This window comes from Dermochelys coriacea, chromosome 2 (genome assembly GCF_009764565.3).
Source record: "Dermochelys coriacea isolate rDerCor1 chromosome 2, rDerCor1.pri.v4, whole genome shotgun sequence".
Classification (NCBI taxonomy): Eukaryota; Metazoa; Chordata; order Testudines; family Dermochelyidae; genus Dermochelys; species Dermochelys coriacea.
In genome coordinates, this window is record NC_050069.1 from 191,713,202 (window position 1) to 191,740,965 (window position 27,764).

At 43.1% G+C, this 27,764-nt stretch overlaps 1 protein-coding gene across 5 annotated transcripts in view; it reads left to right on the forward strand.

The window, feature by feature from the left end:
- Window positions 1-27,764, forward strand: part of CPNE4 (copine 4) — a 357,681-nt gene that overhangs the window by 18,791 nt on the left and 311,126 nt on the right. Inside the window, exon 1 of one of the 5 annotated variants that reach the window (XM_038392285.1) lies at window positions 6,948-7,258. The exons of 2 other annotated variants lie outside the window; for them this stretch is intronic. The gene's annotated coding sequence lies outside the window, so the exon portion shown is untranslated. Of the gene's footprint in view, window positions 1-6,947; window positions 7,355-27,764 lie in introns of those variants that run through there. 2 more of the 5 variants (XM_043508936.1, XM_038392286.1) reach the window with 2 other exon arrangements.

Sequence of the window (27,764 nt, forward strand, 5' to 3'; positions counted from 1 at the left end):
CATGGCTCCTGTCTCTAGAGGTATAACCCTTCTGCCAGATGGTGCTGGCAGCAACAAGGCCTGGGTTCAATATCTCCGGGTTCCTCTTCACTGTACAAAATGGAACCAGCTTGAGCCCCGACCCAGTAATCTGGGAAGATTTAACCACCACCCCGGGCACCTCTAAAAGGCAATACTTCCCCACTTCCAAGCACTGAGTCTGTGTATAACAAAATAAAACTTTTATTAAAAGGGAAAAGGAACCCAGCATTAATTTGGGGAAACACCACAACCATGATTCAAAGCACGCTGGGTGGTGTCCTTTGCCTCTGTTTCCCACCTTGTGGTCTGAAAGTCCAATGAATGAATGTCCCTAAAACACACAGCTTCCCTTTCCATCCTTTGCACCCCACTCACAGTTAATTGCCCCGTGGTCAGTGAAGACCAGAGTTCAGAGGTGCGTTCACATGGGTTCACCTCCCACCCCTGAAAGTCAGGGGATAGGCAGGTTATTGTGCAATGTCTCTGCTGCTGCCACTGCCACCTCTGGAACTGGCTCACTGCTGCTGCTGTTTTCTCTGCCACCACTTTCTGCTCATGGCCACCTCTGGCACAGTTATCTCTGCCACTGGTCAGCTGTGCTGCTGTCACTGCTGCTGCTTGCCACTCATGGCAATGTCCGCAATGTTGTATTCTGGATTTCCACCACTTAGCACAGCTGTTAGTGATTTCAATGGGTAGTGGGGTGTCTCACTGCTAGTGCTGTCTCTGTGTTGTCTTTCACGTCAACACTGTTCCTGCACCTGTTCTAAGGCTTAGCCCATAGATCTGCTCATCAGTGATTTCAGCTCTAGTAATCACTGAACAGAAACTAGGACTCTCAAATGAGTCTAATCAGCCCTGTCTTTAAACACTGGAGGGGGAAGGTCAAATGGTGTCTAGGACTCTCTTTAAGCAGGACCTATGCCATCTTCTTACTTTCACTGGGATTTGGCATCTCTACTCCCTGTTTACCAAGTGGGGTTTGGTTTAGGGTGACCCCTTAAATCAAGGCAGGCTAAGTACAGTTCTACTGCCCTTTACTCATACAGTAATGATACCAACATTTCATTACCCCAGCACTCAATGCTTAAGTGAATTGTAACCCAACAAGATTGATCACTTTGGCAAGGCATGTCCATCTGCTGAACACCTAAGTGGAGTAGGTATGTCTATGCAAATATGGTTTGCTCCTGAAGTCTTTCCCCCAGTTCATCACTAGATGTCAGAGGAGAGCTCATTCAGACTCTGCTTACATAGGCATGTCTGTGGCCTGGGCCAGCAGTGCATTTGAATGACTCAAGTATTAACATAGTTACCCTGACAGAACCCCTGTGAAGTAGAGCAGAGCTATTATCCCTGTTTTACGAATGGGAAACTGAGGCACAGAGTGGTTCAGTAACTTGCCCAAGGCCACACAGAGTATGTGCCAAAGTCAGGAACTGGAATTCAGGTCTGAGTCCCCTCCAGTTCCAACAGTACAAGACATCCTTTCATCTTAAAAGCCCTTTGATTTTATTTTTTAATTATTTTTAAAAAGCTGAAAGTTTGGGCCTACACTATCTGATAATGTCCCTTTTAATTTCTGTTGTGGAGAAACTGTGTGCTGGGAAGGAATGATAGCTACCACGATTTCATAGCAATGAGGACACACTTTCAGGATATATAGTAGCAGCTGTGGAAGAATCTACTATTTATGAAGAGATTTAGAGCCATTTGTCTCACACACATTATTTACTTTCAGTCCTGATCTCAGATGTATTAAACATCCATTCTGAGTACAATACTCTAAAGAACTATAAGAAGACAGTCAATTTAGGTAAATAGCAATGCCTCTTTTTAGACTCAAAAATGGTTCTGTATTATATCGCTGGCAAAGCCCAATAACTTAATTTCTCTTTCCCTTACATTTTTCTTTTGCTGTGAGGTTTGTTTTTTTTCTCCTTTCATGGAGGAGGTGAGAAAGGTGGTTCTTTTGTTAATAGCACAAAGGGTCAGTCAGGTCTTTTGTGTTGTGATTTGTTTTTTATTTTTTGATCATGTCCTCAATTTCCTCCTCTTTAGAATTGAATCTGTTATTGTGACTGCAAACTTTCCTACTTACATTGTAATCCACCATGGGTTCTTAATAACCTTTAGAACCTTGGCATTTTCCAGACTGCCAACCAAACGAATGCAGGATGTTTAGGATGGCATCTTAAATAATGTAATGTGCACATTTAGTCTGTCCTTCTTAAAGTACAGTATGCTTTTTCTAGCTGATAGTAAAGCCATGTGCTCACAGTGGTAAACAACATTTGAGGTTAGGAAGCATCCTTGCTTATTGTTTGACAAGGCAAATTTCTGCATGGGGGTGGGGTGGGCACCAAGCTACTGCTGAGCTTCCTTGCTCTCTGACTAGGAGAGGGTATGATTATTATTATTATTTGTATTAATGTTGTGCCCAGGGGCCCTAGTCATGGACTAGGTTGGGGCAAGGAATAGAACACACAAGCAGAGTGAACAGTGTGATGGCAGCAAAGGTCATGTTATCTCCAAGATTATGTGGGGATGGTTGACAGGGAGGGTTCCTTAGGAGGGGGATCAGCTGAATGGAAAGAAAAAGGAAGTGAGGGGAGGAGAGGAACGGAGCAGGGCGGGGAGGAGTGACACTGGTGAGGAATCTGTGAGGGAAGTATAGGGGAAGCGGAGAACTGCAGCAAACAGCCCATCGGTGCAGGACAGAGAAAGTCACAGAACGGTCTGTAGTTTTGACTGGAATGTCCAGTGTTCCTGCTTTGGCTGCTTCTGTTCTGACAGGTTCAGAAAAAGTGTTGTGTTCAATCCTATCCATCGGGATTCAAATGTTAAATTATTTAAAGTGGAGATAAGGTCACTTTCACCAGTAAACTGGTGTTTTAAAATGGCGGTTAAAAGAAAGTACATAAGCCCAAATCAAGGTTCTTTGTTTTCTTAATGACTTTGGGATCTGATCGAAAGCCCATTGAAGTAAATGGGAATCTTTCCATAGACTCTAGTGAGCTTTCCATCAGCCTGCGGTGGTGACCTTATGTAGTTGTAATAACAAATCAGAATGTTTATATACAAAGTATAGACAGCTTGGTTTTCATTGGATGATTTGATGGGACGGGGGTGGGGCTACCACTATGGCCAAAAGGACTTATGAGATCCTTGGATGCATAAACAAGAAGACTCTCGAGTAGGAGTAAAGAGGTTGTTTTATCTCTGTATTTGGCACCGGTGAGGCTGCAGCTGGAATACTATGTCCACAATTCAAGAAGGATGTTGATAATTTGGAAAGGGTTCAGGGACAAACCACAAGAGTAATTGAAGGATTAGAAAACATGCCTCATAGTGCCAGACTCAAGAAGCTCCATCTATTTAGTTTAACAAAGAGAAGGTTAAGGGGTGACTCAATGACAGTCTATTAGTACCTATCCGGGAACATATATTTGATAATGGGCTCTTCCAACAAAGGTATAACATGATCCAGTGGCTGGAAGTTGAACCCAGACAAATTCAGACTGGAGATAAGGGGTACATTTTTAACAGTGAGGGTAATTAACCATTGGAACAATTTACCAAAGGGTCAAGGTGGATTCTTCACAACTAGCAATTTTTAAATCAAGTTAAGATCTCTAGGAATTATTCTTGGTGAAGTCTATGTCCTGTGTTATACAGGAGGGCAGATTAGATGATCACAGTGGTCCCTTCTGGCCTGGGGATTTATCCATTTATCCCTTTGGACTTAGGTTTTTTAAAGGAGCTCTGGGTAACTTTAAACAGCTCAGCATGGCAGGGATACTGAATCATTAGTATCACATTATTGACATTGACACTGCTGTCACTGCTATCAGCATCAGAGTCACCTGCTAGCACCCCAGAATTTACTGTCTCCCCATTAAACCTTTTTCCTGATTCTAAAAAGAAGTTTTGACCTACCCAGAAAAGGAAAAGAAACCAAACCTCATTACCAACCTCTATAGCTGTGTCCTCAGCACCTTTTGAGATGGGAACCTCTTCATCAACCCTTGCTACCACCCACGTGCCAGCCATTTCTACACTTAACACTTACAGTGATGTTGGTTAAGGGGGTGATTTAATTTTTTTCTTTTTTTTTAATGGACACAGCTTTTCTGGTGTCTGAAAAATGGTAGCAGCTTGTTGCCTTCCTCCTCTTATAAAGAGGACTCTGATCAATTCTTCTCTATGTCCTTTGGGAGTAGGACAAGTAGGAATTGGCTTAATTTGCTGCAAGGGAGATTTAGGTTTAGATATTGGGAAAAACTCTAATTATATGGGGAGTTAAACTCTGGAATAGGAAGTTGTGGAACCTTTAAAAGGAAGTTGTGGAATCCCTATCAATGGAGGCATTTAAGAACAGGTTGGACAAACACCTGTCAGGGATGGTCTAAGTTTATTTTGTCCTGCTTCAGTGCAGAGGGCTGGGCTTGAAGACTTTCCGAGGTCCCTTCCAGCTCTACATTTCTATGATTTTTACATTGATCCCATTTCTGGCTGCATCCCCTCTCAGAGCACCATAGTGGGGAGCTGGAGATTGGAATCAACAAGGATGCAAGGAGAATGACAGAGGAGAGTGGTATTGATCAGGGGCCTGTGGATGAGGGGATAAGTTTGCTGCTGAAAACCCCAACTTCAGGAGGGAAGAAGAATATCCACTGTCTCAAACTCTGGGATGGGGAAAAAGAGAATCAGTTGGTGCAAGTATCCTGGGCCTGTTGAACCAGACCTGAAGAAGGGGAGAAGGAGGTCACCATCAAAGTCCTTTGTGTTAAATTACTCTTTTGGAATCTGGATTGAGGAACGGTGGGATTTGTGTACAGGGTTGGGAGGCTGGCATGAGATCCAAAATGGGGAAATAGAGAGTTGAGGGTGGTGGTGGTGGAAACTAGTAGCTAAGTCCTCTCCACCCCTTTGCTGTTAAGTCAGGCCATTCCTGATGACTTAGCAGCTATTGTATAGATCATGAATGGACCATAGCTCCTACATTAATTCATCTTGCTGTACTTGGCAGTTGTTGGAACAAATCTTGGAGCCTTTATTTCTTGTTTCTGCCCAATCTGTTGCTGTGTCTGCAGTACATTGAATAATAACACCTGAAAAAAGGTCTCCCCTAAAGACTTTTTGTTTGTAAAGGGACAAGTGGTTCCCCCCCCCCTTTTGTCCTGACATTTCATTCCGCAAGTGTATTTCTGAAGATCTGTTCTGCAGTCTGAACTTTGCTGATTAATATAAAATCAGTTTGCTTCCAAATCAACGTTTTCTTTACTCAACAGTTTACTCTGGAGAGCTGAAAATTATGAGGAAAAGATAAAAGCCCACAAAGGACCCCAGGGTGTATAGCACTTGGATTCTTTTGAAACTTCACAAAACTTGTAAGTTCATAAGCCCTGACTCCTTAAGGGCGAAATGCCTGTGTTGAATTAACATCCACATAGGTATTATTGTTGTGTTATACACAATAATAGCTCTATGACAGCGTCCATTTGTTTAGACTTTCTCTGACAGAAATCTATCTATCTTGTGTTAAGGACTGTAGTGCCCTAAACATGTGTAACGCTGAGAGACTCCAATTGTCAGCAAGCAGGATTGAACCTGGGGCCTCTGGAACTAAGTGCATGAGCCTCTACTGTGTGAACTAAAAGCCACCTGGCTTTTAGCCAAGGCTTTAGCAGACTTATCAATCTCTAGATGGTCTAGGTGCCACTAAAGGGGGACAGAACACTACACCAAGCAGGCATGGGTTACATATTTCCCCTAGCTTAAGGAAGCATATCCCAAGCTTCAGAGACTTCATGGTCCATATCCCGGATGAATCCCTATTTGTAACACTGACAGACCCATGTTGTCGGCAGGCAGGATCCAGCCTGGGACCTCTGGAGCTATGTGCATCAGCCTCTACTGCATGAGCTGCCATGATTGTATCAGACTCGTCAATCTCTAGATGGTCTAGGTGCCACTAGAGGGGGACAGAGCACCATACCAAGCAGGCATGGGTTACACATGGTTGTAGCAACAAGCTCCTGTAAGTTGTGGAACAAAAAGCTCTTTACATTAACTAAAGTAAATAAAATGTCAAATGTTTGTGTGGACTATAGCACTGGGGACATGCTATAGCCAGGCTTATTTTTTAAAAAGTGATGATTATCAGGAGGGATGGTGCTTCTCTATAAAGATAAAAATCTGCCAGTCACAGTAAATAGTATGACTCTTCCAGACTGTTGCTTTTTGGTCAAAGAACAAGGTGGTGAAGAGGAGTGGAAAAGTCCAACTTTAAAATGTTGGATATGTGGATTATCTCAATTAATTTTGAATGGCCAAACAGTTGTATTTTGTGGTTCTGATGATTAGGTAGGACCTCACTAGTGTCGCTCAGTGGAACAAATTCCCAAGTGCCTGCTCTTTGTTTTTTATGGATTACTTGGACTGCAGAAGACTTGGCTCAGCTTCTGGGGTAATTCTCAATATATACTGTAGGGAGAGATTGTGAACGTCTTTGCTGAGCCTTTTAGGTGTGCATGTGTGTGTTTGGGGAGAGTGGTGGCTTAGGAAATGGAGTGTTGCTGCTGTGCACTAAATACATCTTCAGGCTATAGGGCAGGGCATGAGAGAGAAGGGAAAAAGGTGTGGTGGTGGGTATATTGGGTCCAGACCAGCAGGGGGAGAATAGCTTAAAATTCACTAGGTAGCCAGGTCCTCATCTTGGTGCCATTACATCTGTATTTATTTATTTTTCAGTAATCACTGGCTTTATTTCATGGTATAGAATACTTTGGGTTGATGTCCAGTCTTTTTGCTGAAGCTCTCCTCATGTTAACCACTTTTTTTGAAAGTGGGGAGAATATAGTGGCCATTGGTGTGTGGTCTTGTTCATGGAATAGATACAATAACCAGAGAGAGGCTTGACCACACCCCTTAGCAGAAAGCCAGGCTTCCTTTGTACTTTGGAGAATCCAGATAGCGTAGCCAGATCACCCGCATATCACTTTCTTGAGTGCTAAATGCCCTCCCTGGTGGAAACACCTGATGGGCTCCATTAATATCCTTCCCTATGGTCTCAATTGGCTTCACCTGGAAATCCAGTAACCTAAGCAACTGATTACCCTGTTATAATTTCATCTCTGTTCCAACACCTATTTGCAAACTGGAACCAGCAGGGAGCCATTGAACATTTTCTGCTGTGATTTCCACTAGGGCTGCTGCTGGGTGGGCGGTTTTGGTAAGTAGGAAAATCCTCTTCCTCCCTCCTCTCTTTGTGCAACTTGTGGCAGGCTTGGGTCCATGTTCTGCATTACCCACATACCATGATCAAAAGGTGAACTTTCCCCTATTTTAAAATTACAGAGTTTGTTCTTGGCTGTTAATGGCATTCCAATGTGCACTTCGTTTTGGTGTCTTGTCCATGCCTTTTGGTGTTAACTAAGGAGCACCAATTTAAGGGTAAATACAGTGGGCCATATTCATCCGCAGTGTAATTCCACTGAAGTTAACTGAATTACACCTGAACTGCATTTGACCCAGGCTGTACTGAGAATTTTAGCTAATTCACCAGTGTTGATCTAGCACCAGTGCAGTACAACTTGGTATGGATTAACAAGAGTGGTCTAGACTAGTAAGCTTTGGACAAAGGCATTTTTATTACAGTGTCTTCAAAGCAGATCTAGATGACATGGTGGTAGAAATGTCTGAGGCCAGTTTGTGATGCTGTTGGTATAATTACACTGGGACTAGACCAGCAAAGGGAGAATTGCCAAAAATTCACTTTGTAGCCAGGTCCTCATTTTGGTGCCATTGCATGTGTATTTATTTTTCAGTAATCACTGGCTTTATTTCATGATATAGAATAGTCTGGATTAAGCATTTTCTTTGAAGCTCTCCTCATGTAATAGTTTTGAAGATGGGGAGAAAATGTTTGACATCATTTCTGGTTTTTTTAAATAAACACTCCCACCTTAATTAGGTTAGCTATCTCTAGCCCAATTGTGCAGTTCATTTTGATCAATTAATTCACAATCCTTATTGAAAGCTGACTTGAAATTAAAGGGCTAACACATGAAAGCTTCAAAACAAGATCTTTGGTGCTCCCTATTTGTCCTCAGTCTAGTCTTTTTAATCAAGTAACTGAAGTGCTCAGTTCCATCAAGCAAATTTCTGCTTCCCTGAGTCCCAAAGAACTTGATTGCGGGGAGAGGAAATGTTAATCTCGTTCTAATTTAATAATCTCTTTTCAGAAAAGAGGAAAATTGCTTTTTAAAAAGTAAAAGAATGATAAAGCAAGTTTTAAGAGTTTGTGGAATTGCTAAGAAAGTGAATGTGCAGTTGTGATTTTCGCAGTCTATCCCAGTATTTGCATAATACAGTTTTCAAGGTTCTCGTTTATAATGCTAATTGCAATTCAACATGGTTTCATGTTGTTGAAAAACTATACAGTAGAGTCTTGATTGTGAGGTTGTTGGAAACCTCACTGTGAGCCTGGTGTACTGTAAGGGAGGCAATATATCTGTTTATTAAGATGGAGAATAGTTATTTACTTATTGCTGTGGAACCTATTGCCTGTGAATTATAGAGGAAATCTCTTGCTGAGACTCCTAGGTGAGGTGAATTGTAGAATGGATGGCAGGGATTTAAAAAATATAAGAATATAAACCAGACACAATGAAAGAGCAGCAGAAAACACTGAGGCTTCTTGAGTCACTGTTTGTGGTATAGCCCTTTCACAGATAAAGATGGAAAATTGCACGTTGTGACTATGTTTATTGCTGCATTTCAATAGTGGCTTGAAAATATTATTTCACTGGAGAGAACCCAAACTGTAAATCTGGGGTGGGGAGGGAGGGAGAGAGGGAGCAGCACCAACAGAGGGAGGTTTACAGGTAGTTTGTAAAGCCCGGCAAAAAAAAAAAAAAAAAACACGACAAAAAAACCATTTCTGTGCCTCACTCCTTCAATGTGGTGTGGTGTTGTTGGTTTTTTTTTTTTTTGAGCATCCTCTTCCTCCTGCTTCCTGTGTAGTTTCCATGCGGCTCTATCCTTGGTCTCTCTGGTGGGGTGTACTATCTCTTTAGGGAACAGTCTGGAGCTTACAGCCCAAGCAAACCTGCGTTTAGTCAAAGATCCTGCTCCATCCTGAGACTAACTATTAAACAGGAAGAGCAAACTGACCGAGACAGGGAACAAGAAGCCATGCAGGCTGCTATGGGCTGTGGTCTGTCTCAGGTTCCAGGGAGCTATCCTGACCCTAGGTAGGCTTTGTTTGCTGACTCCAAGTTTGTGTGTGTGTGTGTGTGTGTGTGTGTGGGGTGGGGGTATTCAAGAGAAGGGCCTTCTGAACTTTAAGAATGCTCCTTTCCTGAGACCTTCTAAAAGGAGACATATTTGTTTTGTTTGTTTTGGCTTCCCCTTCCTCAAATCCTTTATAGGTCCCTTTTCTTCTCCCTTTACATCCTGTCTCCGAGTAATCTTATCCACAAACCCAAATTCAGTGTATGACTTAGACTTCACTGCTAAAAAAAAAAAAAATTTTTTTTTTAAACTGTAGGGTAACTGCTGCATGTTAGCTATCCTTCTGTAAAGTCCTAGAGCAGACAAGGGACTGTAATTTTACCACGGGTCAACCATGGGTGGGAGCTACAGTGTTGACTTGACCGATCTATCTTTCAGTAAAAACTATAGGGAGCTTCAAAAAAAGAAAAGGAGTACTTGTGGCACCTTAGAGACTAACAAATTTATTTGAGCATAAGCTTTTGGGAGCTTGTTTGCCCTAAGATATTGATGACACTCAGATCTGCCTCTCTGTTCCAGACCAGTCTTCTGTCCAAACTAAATCTCGGCCTGTCTCTCTGGCATCCCCTAATGGATGACCAGGTATTGGTGTACGCTCAGCCAAAACACAGTGCTTAATGGTTTTTCTCCCTCTTTCCTTTTTCACTCACTGTGGACAACTTCACTATTCTCCCTGTTGATGGGGCCTGGAGTTTCCCAGAATCGTCATTGATCTCCCGGTGACCATTGAAAGCAGTCCATGAGATTTTAATAGGATATTTTAAGAAAATGATATTACATCATGTTGGGGAAAAAAATCTCCCAGAATAGTTTGTTAGAGGTGTCAACCTTACCTGTAACGTGGCCATCATATTCAACTCAGCCCGCCCTCTTGATCGTCATGTAGTCTAAATCTTGCCAGTTCTTTCCATGTAACATCTCTAAGACCCAATCTTTGTTATCCATCCACTCAGCTAAAATTTCTGCCTAGGCTCTCATCATCACCTGGGTTATTGCAACATCCTCTTCCCTGGCCCTTCTTATACAATCTTGCTGTGACACTGCCTATCATGCTGACTAATACTGTCTCAATGTTTCCTTGTGCTCCCCCATTTCTCTGTCTATATCCTTCTGTTGTCTCTTGTCTTATACTTAGATGGTAAACTCTTTGGGGGAGGGACTGTCCTTTTGTTATAGTGTTTTGTATAGCACCTAAAACAGTATTGTCCTAGGCTGTGACTAGGACTCCTTGCTGCTCCCACAATATAAATAATAATAATCACTCATATCAAACAACCCCCCAAATATATTTTAGGCATAGGTGCGCTGATCAACATATCTGTGGACTTAGAAGGAGCTCATCACCATATATACGACCACGTTGCAATTAGTACTGAATTTTAACCTCTCATTACTCCTGTATATTCTGAAGTACCACACTCATGTTACAAGTGGAGAACTGAGGCACATAGTAGATCTAAAAAGAAAAGGAGTACTTGTGGCACCTTAGAGACTAACAAATTTATTAGAGCATAAGCTTTCGTGAGCTACAGCTCACTTCATCGGATGCATTTGGTGGAAAAAACAGAGGAGAGATTTATATACACACACACAGAGAACATGAAACAATGGGTTTATCATACACACTGTAAGGAGAGTGATCACTTAAGATAAGCCATCACCAACAGCAGGGGGGGGAAGGAGGAAAACCTTTCATGGTGACAAGCAGGTAGGCTAATTCCAGCAGTTAACAAGAATATCAGAGGAACAGGGGGGGTGGGGTGGGAGGGAGAAATACCATGGGGAAATAGTTTTACTTTGTGTAATGACTCATCCATTCCCAGTCTCTATTCAAGCCTAAGTTAATTGTATCCAGTTTGCAAATTAATTCCAATTCAGCAGTCTCTCGTTGGAGTCTGTTTTTGAAGCTTTTTTGTTGAAGTATAGCCACTCTTAGGTCTGTGATCGAGTGACCAGAGAGATTGAAGTGTTCTCCAACTGGTTTTTGAATGTTATAATTCTTGACGTCTGATTTGTGTCCATTCATTCTTTTACGTAGAGACTGTCCAGTTTGGCCAATGTACATGGCAGAGGGGCATTGCTGGCACATGATGGCATATATCACATTGGTAGATGCGCAGGTGAACGAGCCTCTGATAGTGTGGCTGATGTGATTAGGCCCTATGATGGTATCCCCTGAATAGATATGTGGACAGAGTTGGCAACGGGCTTTGTTGCAAGGATAGGTTCCTGGGTTAGTGGTTCTGTTGTGTGGTGTGTGGTTGCTGGTGAGTATTTGCTTCAGATTGGGGGGCTGTCTGTAAGCAAGGACTGGTCTGTCTCCCAAGATCTGAGAGAGCGATGGCTCGTCCTTCAGGATAGGTTGTAGATCCTTGATGATGCGTTGGAGGGGTTTTAGTTGGGGGCTGAAGGTGATGGCTAGTGGCGTTCTGTTGTTTTCTTTGTTGGGCCTGTCCTGTAGTAGGTGACTTCTGGGTACTCTTCTGGCTCTGTCAATCTGTTTCTTCACTTCAGCAGGTGGGTACTGTAGTTGTAGGAATGCATGATAGAGATCTTGTAGGTGTTTGTCTCTGTCTGAGGGGTTGGAGCAAATGCGGTTATATCGTAGCGCTTGGCTGTAGACAATGGATCGAGTGGTATGATCTGGATGAAAGCTAGAGGCATGTAGGTAGGAATAGCGGTCAGTAGGTTTCCGATATAGGGTGGTGTTTATGTGACCATCGCTTATTAGCACCGTAGTGTCCAGGAAGTGGATCTCTTGTGTGGACTGGTCCAGGCTGAGGTTGATGGTGGGATGGAAATTGTTGAAATCACGGTGGAATCCTCAAGAGCTTCTTTTCCATGGGTCCAGATGATGCAGATGTCATCAATGTAGCGCAAGTAGAGTAGGGGCATTAGGGAACGAGAGCTGAGGAAGCGTTGTTCTAAGTCAGCCATAAAAATGTTGGCATACTGTGGGGCCATGCGGGTACCCATCGCAGTGCCGCTGATTTGAAGGTATACATTGTCACCAAATGTGAAATAGTTATGGGTCAGGACAAAGTCACAAAGTTCTGCCACCAGGTTAGCCGTGACAGTATCGGGGATACTGTTCCTGACGGCTTGTAGTCCATCTTTGTGTGGAATGTTGGTGTAGAGGGCTTCTACATCCATAGTGGCTAGGATGGTGTTTTTAGGAAGATCACCAATGGACTGTAGTTTCCTCAGGAAATCGGTGGTGTCTCGAAGATAGCTGGGAGTGCTGGTAACGAAGGGCCTGAGGAGGGAGTCTACATAGCCAGACAATCCTGCTGTCAGGGTGCCAATGCCTGAGATGATGGGGCGTCCAGGATTTTCAGGTTATGGATCTTGGGTAGCAGATAGAATACCCCAGGTCCTGGCTCCAGGGGTGTGTCTGTGCGGATTTGTTCTTGTGCTTTTTCAGGGAGTTTCTTGAGCAAATGCTGTAGTTTCTTTTGGTAACTCTCAGTGGGATCAGAGGGTAATGGCTTGTAGAAAGTGGTGTTGGAGAGCTGCCTAGTAGCCTCTTGTTCATACTCTGACCTATTCATGATGACGACAGCACCTCCTTTGTCAGCCTTTTTGATTATGATGTCAGAGTTGTTTCTGAGGCTGTGGATGGCACTGTGTTCTGCATGGCTGAGGTTATGGGGTAAGCGATGCTGCTTTTCCACAATTTCAGCTCGTGCACGTCGGCGGAAGCAGTCTATGTAGAAATCCAGGCTGCTGTTTCGACCTTCAGGAGGAGTCCACCTAGAATCCTTCTTTTTGTAGTGTTGGCAGGAAGGTCTCACACCTCTGACCAACATATTAACCCACAGAGACCTTCCTGCCAACACTACAAAAAGAAGGATTCTAGGTGGACTCCTCCTGAAGGTCGAAACAGCAGCCTGGATTTCTACATAGACTGCTTCCGCCGACGTGCACGAGCTGAAATTGTGGAAAAGCAGCATCGCTTACCCCATAACCTCAGCCATGCAGAACACAGTGCCATCCACAGCCTCAGAAACAACTCTGACATCATAATCAAAAAGGCTGACAAAGGAGGTGCTGTCGTCATCATGAATAGGTCAGAGTATGAACAAGAGGCTACTAGGCAGCTCTCCAACACCACTTTCTACAAGCCATTACCCTCTGATCCCACTGAGAGTTACCAAAAGAAACTACAGCATTTGCTCAAGAAACTCCCTGAAAAAGCACAAGAACAAATCCGCACAGACACACCCCTGGAGCCAGGACCTGGGGTATTCTATCTGCTACCCAAGATCCATAAACCTGAAAATCCTGGACGCCCCATCATCTCAGGCATTGGCACCCTGACAGCAGGATTGTCTGGCTATGTAGACTCCCTCCTCAGGCCCTTCGTTACCAGCACTCCCAGCTATCTTCGAGACACCACCGATTTCCTGAGGAAACTACAGTCCATTGGTGATCTTCCTAAAAACACCATCCTAGCCACTATGGATGTAGAAGCCCTCTACACCAACATTCCACACAAAGATGGACTACAAGCCGTCAGGAACAGTATCCCCGATACTGTCACGGCTAACCTGGTGGCAGAACTTTGTGACTTTGTCCTGACCCATAACTATTTCACATTTGGTGACAATGTATACCTTCAAATCAGCGGCACTGCGATGGGTACCCGCATGGCCCCACAGTATGCCAACATTTTTATGGCTGACTTAGAACAACGCTTCCTCAGCTCTCGTTCCCTAATGCCCCTACTCTACTTGCGCTACATTGATGACATCTTCATCATCTGGACCCATGGAAAAGAAGCTCTTGAGGAATTCCACCGTGATTTCAACAATTTCCATCCCACCATCAACCTCAGCCTGGACCAGTCCACACAAGAGATCCACTTCCTGGACACTACGGTGCTAATAAGCGATGGTCACATAAACACCACCCTATATCGGAAACCTACTGACCGCTATTCCTACCTACATGCCTCTAGCTTTCATCCAGATCATACCACTCGATCCATTGTCTACAGCCAAGCGCTACGATATAAACGCATTTGCTCCAACCCCTCAGACAGAGACAAACACCTACAAGATCTCTATCATGCATTCCTACAACTACAGTACCCACCTGCTGAAGTGAAGAAACAGATTGACAGAGCCAGAAGAGTACCCAGAAGTCACCTACTACAGGACAGGCCCAACAAAGAAAACAACAGAACGCCACTAGCCATCACCTTCAGCCCCCAACTAAAACCCCTCCAATGCATCATCAAGGATCTACAACCTATCCTGAAGGACGAGCCATCGCTCTCTCAGATCTGGGAGACAGACCAGTCCTTGCTTACAGACAGCCCCCCAATCTGAAGCAAATACTCACCAGCAACCACACACCACACAACAGAACCACTAACCCAGGAACCTATCCTTGCAACAAAGCCCGTTGCCAACTCTGTCCACATATCTATTCAGGGTGATACCATCATAGGGCCTATCACATCAGCCACACTATCAGAGGCTCGTTCACCTGCGCATCTACCAATGTGATATATGCCATCATGTGCCAGCAATGCCCCTCTGCCATGTACATTGGCCAAACTGGACAGTCTCTACGTAAAAGAATGAATGGACACAAATCAGACGTCAAGAATTATAACATCAAAAACCAGTTGGAGAACACTTCAATCTCTCTGGTCACTCGATCACAGACCTAAGAGTGGCTATACTTCAACAAAAAAGCTTCAAAAACAGACTCCAACGAGAGACTGCTGAATTGGAATTAATTTGCAAACTGGATACAATTAACTTAGGCTTGAATAGAGACTGGGAATGGATGAGTCATTACACAAAGTAAAACTATTTCCCCATGGTATTTCTCCCTCCCACCCCACCCCCCACTGTTCCTCTGATATTCTTGTTAACCGCTGGAATTAGCCTACCTGCTTGTCAACATGAAAGGTTTTCCTCCTTCCCCCCCCTGCTGTTGGTGATGGCTTATCTTAAGTGATCACTCTCCTACAGTGTGTATGATAAACCCATTGTTTCATGTTCTCTGTGTGTGTGTATATAAATCTCTCCTCTGTTTTTTCCACCAAATGCATCCGATGAAGTGAGCTGTAGCTCACGAAAGCTTATGCTCTAATAAATTTGTTAGTCTCTAAGGTGCCACAAGTACTCCTTTTCTTTTTGCGAATACAGACTAACACGGCTGCTACTCTGAAAATAGTAGATCTAGTGACTTGCCCAGGGTCAGTCAGGAAGTCTGTGGCTGGGTCCAGAATTGAACCAAAGTCTCCTGAATCCCAATGGATATGGCATTGGACAAGACGAGCCTTCCTTGACTTACACTAATGAAATGAAATGTAAATATATTAACTCCCTGCTTAATCATCTTTGTACCAAAGTCATCCTGACCTGTATGAGGTGTACGAATGTTATAATGAAAGCATAACTGCAGTATATATATCTCTACTTCCATGGTAGATACCTTGGCACAAGGTGTGTGTTAGATGTAGGAGTAATGCAATTGCATTGTAATTGTGGTATATTCTAATATGAAGTAGGTAGACCTGAGCTAAAGGTTTAGTAAGGAGGTATAGTAGGGGATCAGTTGTAGGTAAGACAACTTGGTTCTGTAGATGTCTTGCATGTTTCCATGGCTGCTGCAACAGCTGAGCCTACATTTAGACATCCAAAACAACCTTCTTTGAGGTGTAATGGTATTGGCACCTCTAAAAAGGGAAAAGCCTGGAAACACTTTAGGACTTGCATATGTTTAACATAAAAAAACCCCCATAATGACCAGCAAAGGCAAATTAATTTCTTGCTTGGATCAGGAGACATGTTGGGCTAGTGAGCAGAAAATATCCATTTAGTGATTTCTAGTCCACAAATGACTGTGTGTTAGTGGATACCACTGGAGGAGCTTTGCTTGAAAATACTGTGGAGACTTCCATCCATTCAGAGTTAGAGCTGGTTTTCTGGAATATAGCCAAAGTGGTGTGCATGCACACATAACTGGATGATGATCCAGATGAGGACTGTATACAAGAAACCTCACTATATGTCCCCATTCATTGCAACCACAGTGATAGATTTAGTGTAAACTTCATGCAGGATCATCCCCTTCTGGCTACTTACGCTACACCTAGCACAAGAGTGCAAAATTCACAGCACCAATTAAAGACATAGGCTTTCCTTAAAGCTATAAGGAGCAATGGCCTTATTCTTTTAAAGGAGTACCCTAAACATGGGCTCTAAAGTTGAAGAGACCTTTCTGGGGTAGTGTCTGCTTGTTGTCAGCTTGTGATGATTGACTTTATAGATTCCAGTCATTGATACTAATATGGCTAGTGGAATGGGTCATTTATACTTGTAATGCCTTTTGTTAACCTAAACATATAATGGCTATAAACATTACAACCTATAGCTTTTCATGTCTTGCTTAGTTAGTTAGTATTGTATAGTAGGCCAGTCCCCATCTCTACAGAGGGAGCATGTGTGTCTTCATAGTAAATTTAAATGAAAGAGCTTAAAAATCAATACAACTTTCCAACTTACATTGTGAATTTTAAAACAGCTTTGGGGATAGTGTCTGAAGGTTTGGAGTGTATGTAGCTTAGCAGGAATATAAAAAATATTCTTGTATGAAAAGAGCTATTGATCCCATTGAAGCTTTGTCCATTTCTAGAATGCCACTATCCCCAACAAAGTATCGAATGACCTATATATATATATGTGTGTGTGTGTGTGCATGGGATTCTTGTTTTTTAAACCTACTTCCTTGTCATGCGGGAATAGTATCGGATTTACAGTTCCTGTGGTAGTATTCTGAGGTGAAAGCACGCACAGTTGTCAATCTGGGTGGGGCCACTTGAACAAATGGCAGTGGCTAATGGTGAATATGAATGAGAGGTACAGAGGGTGTGCATAGAGAGAAAATTTTTACTGCTGAAAAAACAGTGCAGATGCTGAGTGTTATACTCATAAATTAAGATGAGATTAACTTTATGGGGCTATATTCATAGCTGGTATCGGGGGTATGACTCTGCTTGCAGTCAATGGAAATTGCACTGTATTTGGTCCCATGTTTCTAGGCTATGATTTTTGTTACCTTACAGAGTGGACAAATACATTGTCTTCCAAATGTAACAGTGGTGCTTTACATTTGTGAGAGAATTGTTTTTACACAGTACAACTACAATTTAATCTCCCTAGTTTTATCATTCATTTTGCATTGAATAAAGTAACTCCACTGTTGATATATCATTAAGGTTTCTGCACACATAGTTTGATTCCTCCTGGCATTTCCTTTAGTTTGGAAGACAGAATAAATTAAACTTTTATAATGGTTCCTAATAGTGCCAATCCTGTAATCTTGGGATCAGCCTTGCTGCCCTACTTCATATCTTCTCAAGAGCGATAATGCCTTATATCAGCAATTCATTTTTCTAAGGCTAGTGCAGTTTGCACACTTAAGGGTGAACCCTGGGTCACAGTTAAAATGGCATGTTTTGTTTCACATCATGTAAAAGGAACTGCCAATGAACGTACACACACACTCTAACGATTGGGCACAGGAGGACCTGTAAAAATACACACCAGTGGGTTACATGAACAACATTCCAAGCAAGAAATCTGACAAATTTAAAAACCTACAGGGATATTGGTGAATGTTATCTAGACCCTAACCACCCTGATATTACATTTTTGGTTGGGAACCTCCAGACATCTTTTCCTTTATAAAGAGACCTAATTGTCCAACTGATTATTGTTTTTTTTTTTTTTTAATCACAACTTGGTGGAATTCTGCCATGATTGTGAAAGGTTTAGTTACTTCCTGTCATTATCATTCTGTTTGATACAATTCATGTATATGCCCTGTCAGAACAATTTGATGGTATCAATGCTTCATTGTGGATAAGTGTGCTAACTAGGCTGAAAGGTACTGATTGAGCTGCCAGGTTTCATTCTGACATAGGGGATCATTCTTGTGTTATAAAATGTGATTGCCTGAGATTTTTTTTTTGGTTTTGTGCCTGAATATACTTTACACTTCGCCCAGAGAGTATTGAGTTTGTCCTGAAAAAAAGAAAGTGAGTGACTTTTGTCCCATTCTCTGATTCTACATCTATAAATAACTCCAGACCCGCAACCTTCTGCTTTCATGGAGAAATGAATAATTAAAAAACCCATAGGAAGACATGTGGATTAAATTAGGCACTTAATTTCTTCAGAATATGGAGAGCATTTCATTAAGTCCTGTGCAAATTGATGAGTCACAGACAATTATTTCAGGCAGGAAGACAGGCAAAGTTTTATTCTGAAAGAAGATGAAAGTTAGTTCAAAATGTTATTTAAAAAAGCTGAAAGTGCTAATGAATTTCAGGTATGTTTGGTTATTTTCTTGAGATGAGTTGAGAGCAGGAGAAGGAAACACTTCTGCTAACCAGGCACTATTTACAATTAATAGTTTATGGAGTAGCAGTCAAATTTTAAATAATTGCAGCCTTAAAAATCATTTTTGCATACATTACTTTTCTTGCTCTCTGCATCATGATGCAGATGGAGTGTTTTAAATGTCAGTGATCCTAGGAAAGCTGATATCTCCTTTGCATATCAATTGACTTTCCATGGGGATAGTATAGGCAGGGCAGGTGATGCTGCTTATTATTAAAATTGCCCAACACTTTTCATTGTAAGACCTGTTCTTAGTTGCTTATACCTTTGCCAAACTTTAACCAGATGATCATGATAGTCTCTTCTGACCTTAAAGTCTATGAGTCATATGGGCTGAAATTTTAAATGCCAGGTATCTGTGTCAAGCTAAATATTTCTGAAAAATTTCAATCAAAATGGTTCAATTGTTTCCAAGAACAAGGCTAGGGAATTATATCTATATCTATATATATAAATAAATATATATATATATATATATATATATATATATATATATATATATATATATATATATATATATATATGGGCAAAACAATATTATAAGATTTTGGCAAACTCAGGGGCTGCGCCAGCCTCTTCCCAGTGGGGGAACTGAGGTGGGCCAGAGCCCTCTCTTGCCTTGAGGTGCCTCTGCTATCTGTGGCCCCACCCCTTGCTCCTCTGCCCCCCCCTCAAGGGCCCACCACCTGACCCCATTGGAGGCCAGAAGCTGGAACCAGATGGTGTGGGCAGTGCTCTCAGCCAGGAAGAGTCACTCAGGCTGGGGGGATCCGGCTTCGGGGCTGGCAGAGCCCTTGGGGAACAGCAACCGCAGAGGGCGTGGCCCAGGAGTCTGGGCTGAAACGGGTCAATCTGGGCCACTGTGGGGAGCCCCAGACCCTCCACCTGCCCTGGGCAGCATACTGGTGGGCGGTGACATGGACCGGGGGCTGCTCTTGGGCACCGCTGCCATCCATCTGGGCTTCTCTGCTGGAGCTGGGCACCCGGCCAGCAGCCACCACTCTCTCCCTCTGCCTTCAGAGCTGGGTTGCCAGAGAATGGCAGCTGCTATGGGGGGCTAAAGCAAATTTTGGGGTGGCTATAGCTCCCAAGTGCCCCCCAGCGCCACCCCTAGGCAAACTTTTCTTTGAACAACTCTAGAACCTCCATCTACAGAGCATTGATTTGGCAGGGAATGGCCTTTGTTTCAGAGGTGTGCCTCTTGCCATCTGGGTGAAAATCTGTCCAAATTTTGCTGAGTTATAAGCCTTTGAAAAATTGCAGTTTGCCCATGCTAAGTAGAGACTTCAACTTTAGCAGCTAAAATCTCTGAAGCTTCTGTCCTCACTGAGGATGCTTTCACTGCAATGGGGTGCAGGTGGCCGGGTCAGTAGTCTGTGCTGGCCTGGGGTTGAAGGCGGGAGTCGAGACAAGTTACAAAGCCACGTCAGGAGATGGATACCAAGGTCAAGATGGCTGGAATTGAAGGCAAGCGTTGGGAGGAAGATGGACCATAAGATGAGATTCACAGCAGTACTATGCCAGAGTTTACATTATTGCTCAGATGCCTCCTTGGGGCTACTTCCTGGTTTAAATAGTTGGTATGGACCAATCAAGCGACCACAGGATTTTGTCACTCTGGCTTCTTCTGTCAGTACTTCCTATGGAAACTAAGCTAGTAATTTTTGGGTGCTGCTTTACCTGGCTCCCCCTGGTGAGGTGTAGGTGTAGGTTGCCCAGGTACTAGACCTGTGGATACTTACATTTACAGCTCCTAGTGCGGACCATATTGCACATGTATCCTCTCCAATGGGCAACTGAGTATGCTCTGGCTCAAGGCTACTGCAGTGAAGCCAGACCACTTCCTGGGCTGGGGTGGGGCCAGGCAATGGAACTGAGAGCAGGGAGCCTGCCTCTCCTGTGCTCTCAGTGACCCATTACTGGAACTTAGGCAGGCTGGGGGAAGAAGAAAAGCGGTCTGATCTGACAGCAACCCAGACCAGAGAGGAGGGAAAGGAATAGATGGGGACCAGGAATCTAGCAAGTCTGGGACTGCATGGAGGGAAGAAAGAAACTGTGTCTGGAACTAGGTAGGCAAGGAGACTGGGAGCTGGGTTTGGGAGGTGAGGCAGGAAATGGTTGGATAGGGAGATGGGAACAGAACTGGGAAATGGGGATACTGGGAGCCAGGGTTGGGGTGGGTGGGGGGAGCACTAAGATCAGATGAGGAGCTAGGAGACTGGGAATGGCGGGACAAAGAGACTAGGATTAGGAACCAGTCACAGGGAAATGAGGGTTGGTGGGAAGGAAAACAGATTGGACAGGGAGCTGGGTGTAGGGTGAAAACTATGACTGGTTGGGCAAAGACACTGGGATAAGGAACCTGGGAGGGGGAAGAATAGTTTTGTATCATCTGCACATTTTTCCACCTCACTGTTTACCCCTTTTTCCAGATCATTTATGAATATCTTGAATAGGACTGAACCCCGTACAGACCTGTAGGAGATACCATTATTTACCTCTCTCCATTCTGAAAACTGACCATTTATTCCTACCCTTTGTTTCCTATATTTTAACCAGTTACTGATCCATGAGAGGACCTTCCTGCTTATCCCATGACAGCTTACTTTGCTTAAGAGCTTTTGATGAAGGACCTTGTCAAAGGCTTTCTGAAAATCTAAGTACGCTATATCCACTGGATCCTCCTTGTCCCCATGCTTGTTGACTCCCTCAAAGAATTCTAGTAGATTGGTGAGGCATGATTTCCCTTTACAAAAACCATGTTGACTCTTCCACAACAAATTACGTTAATCTATGTGTTTGACAGTTTTGTTCTTTACTATAGTTTCAACCAGCTTGCCTGATACTGAAGTTGGGCTTACCAGCCTGTAGTTGCCTGGATCATCTTTGGAGCCCTTTTTAAAAATTGGCATCACATTAGCTATCCTCCAGTAATTTGGTACAGAAGCTGATTTAAATGATAGGTTACAGACTATAGTTAGTAGTTCTCCAATTTCACATTTGAGTTCCTTCAGAACTCTTGGGTGAATACCAACTGGTCCTGGTGATTTATTACTATTTAATTTATCAATTTGTTCCAAAATTTCCTCTATTGACACCTCAATCTGGGACAGTTCCTCAGCTTTGTCACCTAAAAAAAATGGCAATCTCCCTCACATTCTGAGCAGTGAAGACCGATGCAAAGAATTTGTTTAGTTTCTCTGCAATGGCCTTATTGTCCTTGAGTGCTCCTTTAGCGTCTCGATCATCCATGGCCCCACGGGTTGTTTAACAGGCTTCCTGCTTCTGATGTACTTAAACATTTTTTTGCTATTACTTTTTGAGTCTTTGATTAGCTGTTCTTCAAATGCTTTTTTGGCCTTCCTAATTATATTTTTACACTTCATTTGCCAGAGTTTATGCTCCTTTCTGTTTTCCTCGCTGGGATTTAACTTGCACTTTTTAAAGGATGCCTTTTTGCCTCTCTCTGCTTCTTTTGATTAGCAACTTAAACTATAGGTTTTCAGTGTTTGAGATTTTGTTGTTGTTCAGCTTCATTCAGGGTTACATTTAATTAGGCTTTTCCTTAGGTGGAAAAATATTCTGAACATTTTTATACAGCAAAGTTTTTTATATCTCAATCTAGTAATGCAATTTAAAATGTTGAAAAGGATCTAAAATTAGATAAAAATCAATCAGGTAGCATTCACTTTGTGTAACTGCAGTGGACAATTCACAATACCTTAAATCTTAAGAGTGCCTTTGAAAGGTTTCCAGTAGTTTTTAAACCTGCAGAGCTATACCACCAGCTCTCATATCGAGGAATGATAATGTGAACTATAATAAATATTTTATTTCAGGAAAAGGAAGATCTAGTAGAAAAAATCATTTTTATCCAGTTAGAAAATCTACTGAGAGGCAAAGTCTGCCATCAGATACATGGGTACAACTCCCATTTATCCATTGCATCTACCTAAGGGTAGAATTTGATTGTAAGGACCTGATTTTCCGCTCACTTACACTGATGTAATTCCATTTAATCCAAGGGGTGCTCCTGACTTATGTCAGAGGAACGCCTATGTAAATAAGAGGAGATTCAAGGCCCAAGGATATGTCTAACTGCAATGAAACACCCGTGGCAGGCCTGTGTCAGCTGACTCGGGCTCTCAGAGATCACACTGCAGAGCTATAAAATTGCAGTGTAGGTGTTTGGGCTAACCCTCCCTTCTCGCAGGGTCTCAGAACCCATCCTCCAGCCAAAGCCCGTGCTCCAGCCTGAGCCAGAATGTCTACACTGAGATTTTATAACCCTGCAGCCTGAGCCCTGTGAGCCCAAGTCAGCTGATGTGGCCCAACCACGGGTGTTATATTGTAGTGTAGACATACCCTAAGAGTCTTAACTATTCTGGAGGGAGAGACCCTTCCTCATCTTTAACATGCTTATAACTGAACAAACAGTTTGCAATGAATAATTTATTTAATGGATTTTTGTCTCTTTCTGTTGTGGATTGTCGGTGAAGCACATTGCCGTTCTCTCAAATGTACTTGCTGTTCAATGAAATGTATCGAGAATTTTGGTTGTTACTTGAGTTTTGATATTCAACCAGTGTTTATCTGAGACTGATCAAATGGTGGTATTTCTCTTTTCTGACTGGATTTTATAATTTGGTTTCTAGAGCAAAATCTCATAGAAAGTGAGTATTCTGCTCACAACATTGAATAAGAAATTCCTGTCCTGACAGAAGAACTGGTGATAAAACTCAGGAGAAGAATGTTGCAGAAATGTCCCTGCTTTTCCCCTCCTGTACGAGTGGGGGCCATCAGACCCAGTGATTACAGACTCTATAGTAATCCATTCCTTTTTTTGGAGCAGGATGCAGAATTTGTGAAAGTAAAGTAATAATTCCGCAAGTTACCTTCACTGGACTCCAGTGACTCAGCAACGCAAAGAATGCAGCTTTTCTCTCTAGCTGCCTTAATGAATCACATCACATGTGAAATAGCACCTATTCTTGTTAGAGATGGAGAACATTAGTGACACTTTGTGTCCTCTGAATGCTCAGTTCTTATCCGCTGAATCTAATTTCAGAGCAGCAAATCATCTGTCAAAAACTGGCAATGTGAGCTGTGAGTATTGCTACAAGGAAAGTCTGGAAACCTGGCCAATGTGTAGAAGGGACGGGAAGGGTCTCTCAGTATTAGGCACAGTTGAAGTCTAGTTAAACAAACTGTATACAAAGAAGGAAGCAGAACAGACATGGAAGTTTACAGTCAGGAGAAGGTGTTTTGCAAGAGAAATTCTTTCCCTCCATTTTTTTGTTTTGTTTCAATCCTGCCAGATGCTGCGCATCTGTGACTCCCACTGAAGTGATTTGAGGGCCCAGAACAACTTGCTTGGTTCACACTCCAAACCTTTAAATCAAAACCCCTTTTGCCTTATGATTGCTTGTGGCATCTCCACTGACCATACAGTTGTTATAGTGACAGTAGTGGTCTCAGAAAACTCATTTGAACAATTGGGACAAATGAATTGAAAGGCATGGGGTCGGTGTGCTTTCCTCATTCAAAATACATTGGGCAAAACTTCCCTTTTCTGATCCAAACATCTGTTTGGCTCTGGGTGGGCCTGGGGACACACTGCAGGGTCTGCTTTGCTGCCACGCTAAAGGAAAACAATGACAGGGTGGGATGTGGGACCTGCCGCACATATTTTACCAGCCACACAAGGAGAAGGTGGGGGCGTACAGCCACCATATTGGCAGGAGGAGACATAACTCAAATCACTCCTGTAGGGTGAGATCCTTGACTGATGTAAATGAGAGCAGTGCCATTGATGTCAGTGGAACTTTGCCAATTTATACTAAATAAGCACCTGGCCCATGATATCTGCACTGGTGCCCTGGGTAGTTTCTAAAGTAAAATGTGGGATCTAGCCTCCCTTTCTACAGACAGGAAATATTGGATTGCGTATGTCTGGCTCTCTTTACCACATCCTGTGGAGATTGTCTTAGAGGAATCCTACAGGCATAGGTCAGGGATTTACATACCTCCCCCAGTCCTGAGTTTCACAAGACTGTTCTGTTGTGACCCCCACCCCCCAATGCCGCCCCCACCCCAGGCTCCTTGTCCCAGTTGAAATAGAACATTTGCCACATTCAGTGTTGCCCGCAGCTGTACGCACATTATGCAGGGTGTGTACCATTGTCCGGGACAGAACTAGGGAGGGCAATGGCTTCATCTGTTCCTGGGCATGCTCAGTGGCTGCATGGGGGCTCAGGGATGGAGGGAGTGACACTATACCAGGGTGGGCTGGGCTGGAAGGCAAGGACTCAGCATGGAATGGACTTGGCAGGCGAAGTGCTGGGGCTGGTGGCTACAGCGGCGATGACTCCCCAGGGATTGGTGGTGACCAGTTGTGTCCCACTGTAGCCACTTGAAGAGTTGGGAGGTAGGTGAATAGGGCCCCTCCATCATCAAAGTATCAGTTCAGTTTTTGAGAACACAGGAGGAGCAATTGCAACCATGGAGCCAGTGTAGTCATTTGCAGTCATTGTAGTTTTGCAAGGAACCTGTTGATTTCAAATGAGCACAGTGCTGTATGGGAGATCCCAGATCAACCAGTGACTACTATTTGTTTGAAGCTGAACCCAGGCAAGATGGGGGTGCAGTGCTGGTGGTGAGAAGGAAATGCTTTGAAAAGTTTGCTTCCTTCACTGGGGGCATCTGCCCTCCAATTGCCAAGATGATCCACAGACTAGGCATCCTTCTTGACTCCTCACTACTACTGGAATCCAGCTAGCTAAAAGTGCTGCTTTCTGTCTGTGCCTGACCAAAACACTGTGCCCATCTGATCAGATTTAGCCATGGTGATCCATATATTTGTGACTTTTAGGCGCCTTTATTGCAATTGCTCTAAAGAATGAAACCGCCAACCATGAGAAAGCTCTGACTGGATTAGAATGCAGTAAATTGCTTACTTGACAACACAAGATACCAAGAGCACATTACTCCTGAGCGCCATTCACTAGAATCCCCCCATTGACTATGTAGCGAAGTTCATGGTTTCAGCTCTGACATTCAGAGAACTTAATGGTATTGAACCAGGCTGTCTCAGGGAATCACCCCCTCTGCAGCCATGACTTCCCATGACAGCTACCTTCTGCTGGAATAAAACAGGTGAGTATGGAAGAGGGAACTTTCTGGCAGAGATTAAAATAGCCAATAAACTCACCAGTAAAAAATGCATGCATCAGTTCACTGACCTAGCCCTTCCACAACAGCAAACCAACCGCCACCCTCAAATGAACATCAACAACAACAAAATCAAGCAAAACAAACGGATTCTGATCAATAGGGGAGAGAAGGAAGGAAAGAAACATGCAAATCTCTGGAATGTTTGGTACTGAATCTTGTGAGGGACTTGGATACAATGGTGATGGATGGTACAAGTGTCTAGATAAAGCCCTTTGTCCTGTTTATGACAGTTTAAATCAGCCTTCACCTTTGAGCAGGTTATGTTTTCTGTTTCATCCTTGATCAAAATGTGTCACTCTTATTTAATACCAAAAGAGGCAGTCAGTGACCAATCCTGATGGAGATGATGCAGTGATAGGTCTTTGGCAAGTACCAGAGTTTTAATCACGTGCCAGGTTGTGTAAGGTCATGCAACCAACTGAGCCATTCTGAAATATGAATGTTTCTTCCTTTTCTTTAAATATTTTGTTTCACTCTCGTCTGAATTGCTTCACTGGCTGAACTGCAGGTTGCATAATAGCAATGTCATGGATTCAGTTGGGTGATTCAGTTCAGTTTATATGAAGAAAATGCAAGATCACAACTGACACAGTCAGATAATTCCTTAACCAAAAGTCTTTCAGTAAGAACGTTTCACCAATCACTGTTCTTTAGTGATTTTAAATCTCTCTTACTTGTAATAGATTTAAAAGATTCTTGGGCTGGGTTCTAGATCCTGGATTGACTGTAACTGAATAACCATTAGCACTGTTATAGTGGCAAAGGGCATACTCTTATGTAATTCATTGCTTTAACCACATAGTCAAGTCAAGATTAAGGATTACTTGGTGAAAATAATAGAGAAATATCCTGGCCCCATCCTCGGTCCAGGAGATAAAAGCTGACCAAATAGGGCAGCTGAGGATTCCCTTGATGTATTTGGCTCTAAGTTTTGCCAGGGTCTGAAGGGATGGTTGGAATGGGAAGGTGGCTTTGGGGCACCGCCTTCCTCAGTCCCCAGTTCCTCTGTCAAGAACAACTTTACCAGACATGAGCATCGGGCCACTGTCTCTACTTCTTTAACTTATGGTACTTTAGCATCAATAAATAACTCACAAAAATGCAAAACTGCTATAGAGAACATAAGAGCTGCCATACTGGGTCAGACCAATGGTCCATCTAGCCCAGTACCTTGTCTTCCGACTGTGGCCATTGCCAGGTGCCCCAGAGGGAATGAACAGACAGGTAATCATCAAGTGATCCATCTCCGGTTGCTCATTCCCAGCTTCTGGCAAACAGAGGCTAGGGACACCATCCCTGTCCTCCATGAACCATCCCTGACCTATCCTCCATGAACTTATCTAGCTATTTTTTGAACCCTGTTATAGTCTTGGCTTTCACAGCGTTTAATTTTGTAACTCTGATTTCTCTGCTCTCTCCACTAAGTAATTGCAAGATTCCCTGAAGATTTGATGTAGTCCTCTCAGTCTGAAATACTTGTCAGGCAAGACTGCATCAGAGATGCAGGCTGAGAGTTGAATTGCTTTTGACTCGGGTCTCTGCTCTATCAGCTTTATATTTTGCAGCATGATAGTGTGTGCTAGAATCATTCATATGTAGGTTCCCTGCCTTTAGGTTTGTGTAAAGTGAGATTAATTTTTCTTGAGTATAATCATATCATCAGAGCTGTTCGAAAATGTCATCTTTTTTCCATTGAAAAATTTGATTTTGGGGAGGCAGAAATATGAATGCTCAAAAATTGTGGATGAAAATTTAAATAAATTTGAGCAGAATATTTCTGTTTTC